Raw genomic sequence first — 9,156 nt, 5'->3', positions numbered from 1 at the left:
TGTTTCTATGTGCTAAACAAAGTTCCTAAGTCTCCCAGTTTTATTAGCATGGCTTTGTATAGCAGGTGTCCAGAGGCACAGTCCTGAAAGGGGCTCAGTAGCAGGATAATTTTAACCCCAACCTGTGTCCCTCTGGGGCCACCAGTTAAGATTCAGCAAACAATCCACAGATGCTGTGCTTATAGTTGCCTCAAGAGGCCACACCAGAAACCGAGGTCAGCTGCAGCAGTGCAGGTCTTGGAACTTGCTCAGCAAGTTGCACAGGACTCACCAAGGACATAACTGGATGTGGCTTGGGTGGAGCCACAAGTTGTGGGAGGTGGAGTTTCAGGGAATCTCTGGGCAGCGGGACCTCTGTTATTCAGTGTAATGACGTCTCAGCTATGGTGGCGCTTCATCCGCACACTGGGAGAGGGGAGAGCTCAACAGAAGAACAATAGATACCACCAGCACTTCTAACCAGGAGAGAGCCTCAACTTCAGCCCTTGCTCAGACAACTCAGCATTCTCCTATAATTTCCTTGTGCCCCCCGAGCAGCCCACCCAGCACTGGTACTCAGAACAAGCGACGAAACTTTGTCATCACAAAACTCCGGTCACTGACACAGCCCCTAAGGGGCATCTGCAGCTGCAGCTGCCACCACCTCTGTTCCACTCAGCCGCTAGGTACTGGGTGGCCTTGCGTTCTTGCGCCATCCTACCTCCTCCCTATGCAGGGCGATTTTTTATTTCTCTCCCTAGGGCTTGTTCATCTAGACCCTAGGCAACTCTGCTTGCTGTTTTCTCCATGTTTCTATCACAACTTTGTTGTGGTTGCAAGAGCAGATGAACAAAGCCTTCTTCATCTACACCATTTTTTTTTTTCAGTATGGTCCACATAATTAATGTTCACCAATATTTAATTCAATTCTTCTCTACTGTCAGTTACACAGAGGTTTATCAGTTCTATTTCTTGGAGTTAGGTATGTAATTAGTTCTTACCAAGATGCGTGAATGGAAATGTCACGTCACTTCTGGGCCAAAGCAATTAACTACAGATGCTTGACCTTCTGACTCTTTCCTGATACATACTTTGGGAACACAGGGCATGTGAGATTTGAATAAGAAACTGACTGGAGAAGCTGGGAAGAGATCTGGTAAGATAAGTAAAAGGGAAAGCCATGAGTCAGATCTCCTAGGACTATAAATATTCAAGGAGCATTGGAGCATTATACACATTTCCAAAGTTCCCCCTGAGGCCCTAAATAGGACTCTGTAACTGTTAAATGAGAAATATTTGACATGAAAGTTTTGGAACTCAGAAGGCTCTGGATAGTGAAATGAATTTAAACTAGACTTTTGAAGTCTCCACCTTTGCTTTGCTCATAGATTTCCCCTTTGTGACAAAAAGCCAATCCCATTGTGTCTGCAAACAAATCACATCTCTACGTACAACTGGCTGATTTTATAAACTAGTTCCTTTCCAAGACTCCAAACTAGTCTTATTTTATATGTAAAAACTGAGGTCTCACAGGTTTCAATTAGCTTGAAACGGAGTCTTTTGGTCTCTTGTCTTCTCATCAGGTCATGCCATGTGATTGCACAATAGACTTATTTCTTCAAAGGAGAATCCAACAACACTCCCAGGCACCTTGTCAACAGCCCTGGTCTGGAGAGGAAAGGCAGTGCTCTTCGCAGAAGCTCGATTTACAGCAGGGCTCACCCTTTGCCCTAAGACAGCTTTGATCACTGTGAAGTTTCCACAAACACAGAATGAATGAGGAAGAAGTTGGTTATATTTTTAACCTGATCTACACTGATGAGATATAAGGGATATACAGTCTTCAACACAAAAATTTTCTTAGCTCTTTTGGTTTGAATAGCTGTCAGCTTAAAATAGGTGTATATTTTGTTTGCTTTTTATCATTTCTGTTCACATAATAAAGATTTGATGGTGATAGTCATTCATGACTTACTTAGTTCAGTATAGTACACATCCAGAAAGTAGCTTGCTGCCTTCAAAACCTGGTTCTCTGTTTTTGACTTTCTGACTGTGTGGCTTTGGGCAAGTTACTTAACCATTACGTGATTCAATTTTCTCATCAGTTAAACAAGTATCATAATAATATCTACCTTGTAAGGCTATTGTACAATAAAATGTGTTAATATATGTAAAACGTTTGGAAAAGTGCTTGGCTTATGGTAAGTATTCAAGAAGTAGTATTTATGCTTTGCTAAGTTCTTGACTGGCAGCCAACCAAATTCCAAAAACTGTGAACAGTCTCTGTGTGCTCAAGTCTTGAGGAGTGGGGGGTGGGGTTAAAATAAGGTAATTCATGGGTTTCCCCTAAAGGCCCTAAAGTCCATCAGAAAAAAAAAAAGAAACAACTAAATGAAACAACAATCTAAGGATTATTAATAAGAGAAAGTTAAAAATGGGCAATAGATATCAATTAACAAAAAAGGAATGAGCAATAGACAGGAAGCTAACAGCATCTTCAACAGTCATGATCACCTTCAGCTACAGGAATGTTAGGAAAAAGAACTGTTATCAATGGCTAATGATATAAAAATAGATATTTGTGTGGGCTTTCTGGCCAGTTTTGCTTTCCTGCTCTAAGTGCTGCACTTTCATCTTTGTCTTGTCTTCCTCCTGTTTCTCAGAAAAAAAAAGATTGTCTGTTGCCAATTAGGAAAGGCCAGAAGAATTTCAGACACCTTGGTCCTGACAGTCCCAAGTCTCGGAACCACAGCTGGGTGCATGAGGGGAAAAAACAAAACAAAACCATAATATGTTTATGTTACTGTTGAGTGAGTTTTGCTTTTTGTAGCAAAATGCAAATTCTAATACAGTAATCATGGTTTCTGTGAAAATGGATAAATGTTTCAAAAGTGAAAAAGAAAAAAAGGAGAATTATGGGAACTGTAAAGTGGTCACTGATCCACCAATTTCTCTCTCCCACCATCCTTTTAAAAATGATTTTCAGAGCATGGAAGCTGAAAATAGTGCAGAATTTAAGGCATGGACAACTTAATATCAAATAATAGTCCTGATATTTTGATCTATTCCCTAGCTAGCCAAAATAATTAAAGAATTTAAGGACAGATAGATGGTAGATAGCTAGCTAGATAAAAAAGCTAATTAAGAAGCAGAAAAAATTGAAAAATCATATATACTTAAAGCAAGAAGAAAGTACCACGAAAAGAGAACAATAAAACTTCTTAGAGATTACAGATATAATTGCCAGGATAACAATTTCTTTAGGCATTCTAGAAAATAAGGAGGGAGAAATCTCACAGAATATAAGTAAAAGAAAAAAAAACATATATATAATCTCCAAAATTTGAAAAATAGAAATTTCAGAAAGAAATAATAGAGAAGATGAAGAAGAGAAAATTAGCAAAGAAATAACTCAAAAGTACACATTTTAGGAGGAAAAAGTGAGCAGGAATTTTTTTTGCACCTTCTCTTTAGCTAAAGAGATGGTGATAAAGCTGATATACTCATAGTCTAAAACATAAACATACATAATCCTTTTAAGATCATGTGATATTAAAAACCACAAGAAAAGTAATTTCTATTAATCCAGAAATCATCTGTGTAGAAATTTGTCTGAAAGAAATAATTCCAAACCAAGAAAATTTACATATGCAAAAATGTTCTCTGTAATACTAATTATAGTAATAAAAAGCTAGAAACAACTTTAAAATGTTTAATAATGAAGGAATGGGAAAGAAGCCCAAAAGGAAAAAATGTAAGTGGCCAATAAACAGTTTACATTATAAAAGAAATAAAAATTACAGTAACAGTGAATTATCAGTTCTGCCCAGCAAATTGGCAGAAGTTTAAAAGAATAATGTCCCGTGTCATCTAAGATGTGGATAAACACAATTTCATGCTCTATTGGGATGAGTGAGGACTGGCACAGCATTTCCAAAGGATATTTAAAAAAAAAATCTTTATGATAAAATGCATTTATTTTGACCCTGCAATTCTACTTCTGGATGTTTAACATTAGGAGATAATCTGGTGATTTGATCATGCAAATGTGTACTCATAAATAATTTTATTAAATAACATTTAAATAGTAAAAAACTAGAAATGATGCATGTCCTTCAGCAAAGAACTGAGGCACTAGGGAGGGTTACAACATACAATGGTACCAGGAAGATTTCAGCAGCTCTGCATAGGTTCATGGCCATGCTTCATTAAGTTCAAAATTTAAGTGATAAAACAGTGTGTCTTGTATGATCCTATTTAGGTGAGTATGTTTTACATATAAAATGTAAATATGTATGTTGAAAATGTTTGAAATTATACACACCTTAATTGTAATAGTTGCTATTACAATTGTTGAGGAATTTTTTTCTTTTTAACTTTCAGAATTGTTAGACATATTCTTTAAAGTGCATTACCATTTTAATCATTAAAAAATAAACAGCCATTTTTCTGGGGGTGAGGAAAGAAATAAAGAATGCCTCCCCACTGCCAGCCTCCCAGCCTCAATAGTATAGAGAACAGAGAGCTGAGTCTTCTCTTGGAGCAGGCGTGCTTGATTTAAAGCCATGATGCTGGATAACTAAGCAGGCATCTCATTAATGCCAGATCATGTAAAACCTAAGTCATCACTTTTGGACAGTTTCCTCTTATATATGTTTGAGTAATAACCCTGTGTAGGTTCAACTCACTCATCTACTTATAGGTACTTTTTATAACTGGTTTATCTTGGAGTGTTCATCAGGAAATCACATTACTTAAAGTGAGACATCCTTTGCTAAGCTTTACTAAAGCTTTTATGATCAATGTGAGCATTTAGTAACACTTATTTTAGATTTTCCAGCCTAAAATTATTGCTATAATGTAAAAATCTTGGGCCTTGAACACACTCTGTCTATTGATAATGTAAACCCCAATTTATGTCTTCATTCTTTATTTCTCCAAAAATTCTTTTACTTTGCTTTTGTGTTTGACACTGTTAGGAACTGGAGATACAACGGCATTATGGATTGAATTATACTCCACCCAAATTCACATATTGATGTCCTAACCCTCAGTACTTCAGAATGTGACCTCAGCATCTCCCTATTTGGAAATAGGGACTTTACAGAGGTAACTGAATTAAAGTGAGATCATTAGAATTGGCCTTAATCCAATGTGCCTGGTGTCCTAATAAAGGGGAAATTTGGAGACAGACATGCATACAGAGAAAATGCTTTGCAAATATGAGGACAGCCATCTGTCAGCCAAGGAGAGGCCTGCCTGGAACCAATCCTGCCAACACCTTGATTTCTGACTTTTGACCTCCAGAATTTTGAGAGAATACATTTCTGTTGTTTAAGCCAGTGGTCCCCAAACTTTTTGGCATCAGGAACTGGTTTTGTGGAAGACAAGTTTTCCACGGACCGGGGTAGGGAGATGGTTTCGAGATGATTCAAGCACATTACATTTATTGTGCACTTTATTTCTATTATTTTTACATTGTAATATATGATGAAATAATTAGACAACTCACCATAATGCAGAATCGGTAGGAGCCTTGAGCTTGTTGTTTTGCAACTAGACAGTCTCATCTGGGTGAGATAGGAGACAGTGACACCCGAAGAGTGTTGCTTATGTCCAACCTACTCCGTAATCTCGTTTTGGTTGCTGTCACTGCAGAAAACCCTGCTTCACAAAGATAGGATGTTGGAAATGCTAGCGGGCTTTTCAATGCGTTTGTGGCAATCTCAGGATATTCTGCCTTGACTTTAACTCAGAATGTATGGAGATTTGAAGTTGTCTCAAACAAACTTTTAAGGCCACCGTCATTTGTGATTTCAAGCAGTTGGTCCTCTTCTAGTATGGACAAAGCAGTTCACCTGGCTTATTCACGAATGGGTCCTTTGTGGTTGGGAGATAATGCCCAAACTCTTTTGAAAGCTGATAGGTGATCATGCACCAAATGGGAGAAAGAAGGCCCTGGCTCAGTCTCTTTCAAAATCTCTGTTAATGTTTGAAACATGCCAAAAATCCCAATGTTCTCTCATTGCCTCCATAATTTCAATTTGGCTTTGAATGCAGCCACTTTATCTGCTGACTTGAACATAATTGTCGTTTTCCCTTGAAGTGACAGATTGAGTTGGTTATGCAGGTTGAATATGTCACACAAGTAAACAAGTTATGCAACCCATTCTGTGTCACTGAGATGTGCTGCCAGTGGTGACTTTTTCTAAAAGAAATCTCTGGAGCAGCTCTCGTAACTCACAAACTCTTGCCAATGATCTACCTTTAGAAAGCCATCTCACTTCTGTGGATAAGAGAAGATGTGTGTACTCTGCATCCATCTCTTCACACAACTGCACAAACAAATGTGAGTTAGGGGCGTGTATTTAATATGTTTGAAAATTTTAATCACATTCTACAAAATGTTGTTAAGTTCAGGTGACATTTTTCAGTTAGCCAGCATCTCTCTGGATGACAGAGAGTGCATAGATTCGCATTCAGAAGAGTAGTGAAACCAGAAAGCCATCCAGTCATGGCAGCCACTCCGTCTGTGCGTATAACAACATAAAATGACCAGTTCAGTTTTCCTGATATGTAATCATTCAAAGACTTGAATAGTTCTGCAGCTGTGGTGTTGGTTGGCAATAAAAGGGCACAAAACATATCCTCATATACATCCTCCTGAAAAATATATGGCACAAAAGCAAGCATTTTTGCCTTGTTATCAATATCAGTAGACTCATCAACCTGGATTATATACCACGGTGACTCATTAATACTCTAACAATTTTGCCTCAATAATTATATCATTAATTCATCAAGATATGCTGCTAGCTGAAAGAGGAACACCTGCCACCTTTGGCACTACAGCCTCTCCTAAAAGTTCATAACAAATGTCCTTAGCAGCAGGCAGGATCAACTCTTCACTAAGAGTAAAGGGCTTCTTAGCTTTAGCAATGTGGTTAATTACTAAGAATGATGCTCTCAGTGCAGACACATTTGATGTAGTGGTGGCCTTCAATAATTGCTTCTGTTCTTCACATTCATGTTTTTGTTTGTTTGTTTGTTTGTTTGTTTACTTTGACGAACTCCAAACACTTGTCTTTTAATATAGGGTGCTTAGTCTCCATGTGGTGAAGCAATTTGAAATTTTCATATCTTCACTGGATAGCCAGTCATCATATATTATACAAAGTGGACTTGGATAATGTGAATCACCTGTTGAAATGAACCTGCAATTTAAGTAGGACTCTTTGTATTTTCTTTTAAATGCAGCTTTCTTTTTGTTGGCATTCTTAGAGTCTTCTGCTGTCTCATCATTGGGTCTTCCCCTTTTCAAAGAAGCTCTCCAGTGACATTTGTTATTCATTTTGGCTAGAGTTAGCTTGTGAGCTTACCAAAACTGTGACTGAGGCAAGTGCACAGTGTGGGAAAGAGATACAGATGGAAGTGGTAAATAAAATAAAGAGCGGGCCACGTGTGGACTAAAATCAGTGTCTGATTCTGACTTAAAGCTTGCCACGAGATGGAACTTAATTGTCACTTGCTATTCACTGATAGGGTTTTGATATGAGTCTGGAAGCAATTGATTTATTATAGTCTCTGCAGTAAAACCTGTCTGCTAATGTTAATCTGTATTTGCAGTTGCTCCTTAGCACTAGCATCACCACCTCAGCTCCACCTCAGATCATCAGGCATTAGATTCTCATAAGGAGCTCGCAATCTAGATCCCTTGCTTGCGCAGTTCACAATAGGGTTCGTGCTCCTATAAGAATCTAATGTCTGATGATCTGAGGTGGAGTTGAGGAGTTGATGCTAGTTCTAGGGAGTGGCTGCAAATAAAGATGAAGCTTCGCTCACTTGCCTGCTGCTCATCTCACGCTGTTCCTAATAGGCCACAGCTGGCACTGGGGGTTGGGGACTCCCGATTTAAGCCACTCAACTTATGGTGCTTTGTTATAGCCACTCTAGCAAGGCAGTACAGCTGGTGATCAGATATGTACCTCATTTTCAGGAAGCTTCCTACACAGTGAGGGAGAAATAGCAACTGAATTGACACATGATGAAAGTTGTCATGGTGTGGGACAGGGAGGATGATCCACTCTTCAGGCAGGTGTCATAGCCAAAGAGCTGTCCAGCTTTCCAGAGGGCTCAGTCTGGGTTTCAGTCTGGCCAAATGTCCATCCATATGTGTGACTTTTCAACTCAAAGGCTATGAAGACCAACTTTACTCTAGGTGTCAGAGAGTAAAACCTTGAAAACATTATCTCTTCATGCTTAAAAATTAAGTTGAGAAAAATATTATTCCTTGAGGACTGGGTGAAAGATTAAGCTAAGCAGTGTAGAACAAGTCCTTTGAATCTCTTTCCCAGGTGCTCTTTTCACACACCTGTGCTTCATGGTTAAAGCACAGTCAAGCTAAACCAAAGATGGCCTGGAAAATGCCTAGTTGATGACCCTGTGAGGATGCTGGTAAAGGATGCTGTCCCCTGCCCTGCACAATGAGTACTGGAAGACCACAGGCATTTGAGTTTCAAGTCTCAACAGCATATACTAAAGTGGGTAGCTGTCGTGTTCTGTTTATATTAAAGCACTGTAAATAATGTCATGTGATCATGTTTTCCTCTTCCTGTGGCCTGCTTGGAACCTCAGAAACACCTTTAAGACCCCTCTGGAAAATGTACAGGACCTTGAAGTTCACATTTCATGCTTTATTTTATTATTTTTACCGCCTTATCCTACATCAACTTAAATTTTAACCCATATCAATTTTCACAAACACCCCCAATAAGTGCTTATGTGAAGAAGGGCATGGATATTTCTTGATGTGAAGAGGGATTTTACTGTTTATGTTAAGAGGAGCATAGATATTTAAAATTAAATAGACAATTTAATTGACTCTAGAAACCAAAGATATTTTGTTCAGTTATTAAAAATGACATAACATCATAGATTAATATTTATATTTGTTCATAGTTAATATTTTGTTTAGTTGATGTTAAGAAAAGAAAAGTCTAGAGTCCATTTCTGTTTTCAGCCATGTCCCCTTTAGTTTTTGATGTGAAACAAACTGAGAACAGCTCCAGGAGCACCTGAGAATAATTCTGGAGCCATTCCAAGGAACAGAACCAGGCTGCAAGCCCAGAGCAGGGGCATCTGGTAAAATGTTTCCTAAACCCCAAAGTCTCATCTCAT

Source organism: Pteropus vampyrus, unplaced genomic scaffold (assembly GCF_000151845.1).
Source record: "Pteropus vampyrus isolate Shadow unplaced genomic scaffold, Pvam_2.0 Scaffold20, whole genome shotgun sequence".
NCBI lineage: Eukaryota > Metazoa > Chordata > Mammalia > Chiroptera > Pteropodidae > Pteropus > Pteropus vampyrus.
The sequence above is the reverse complement of the archived record's forward strand: the minus strand, read 5'-3'. Positions refer to the sequence as shown.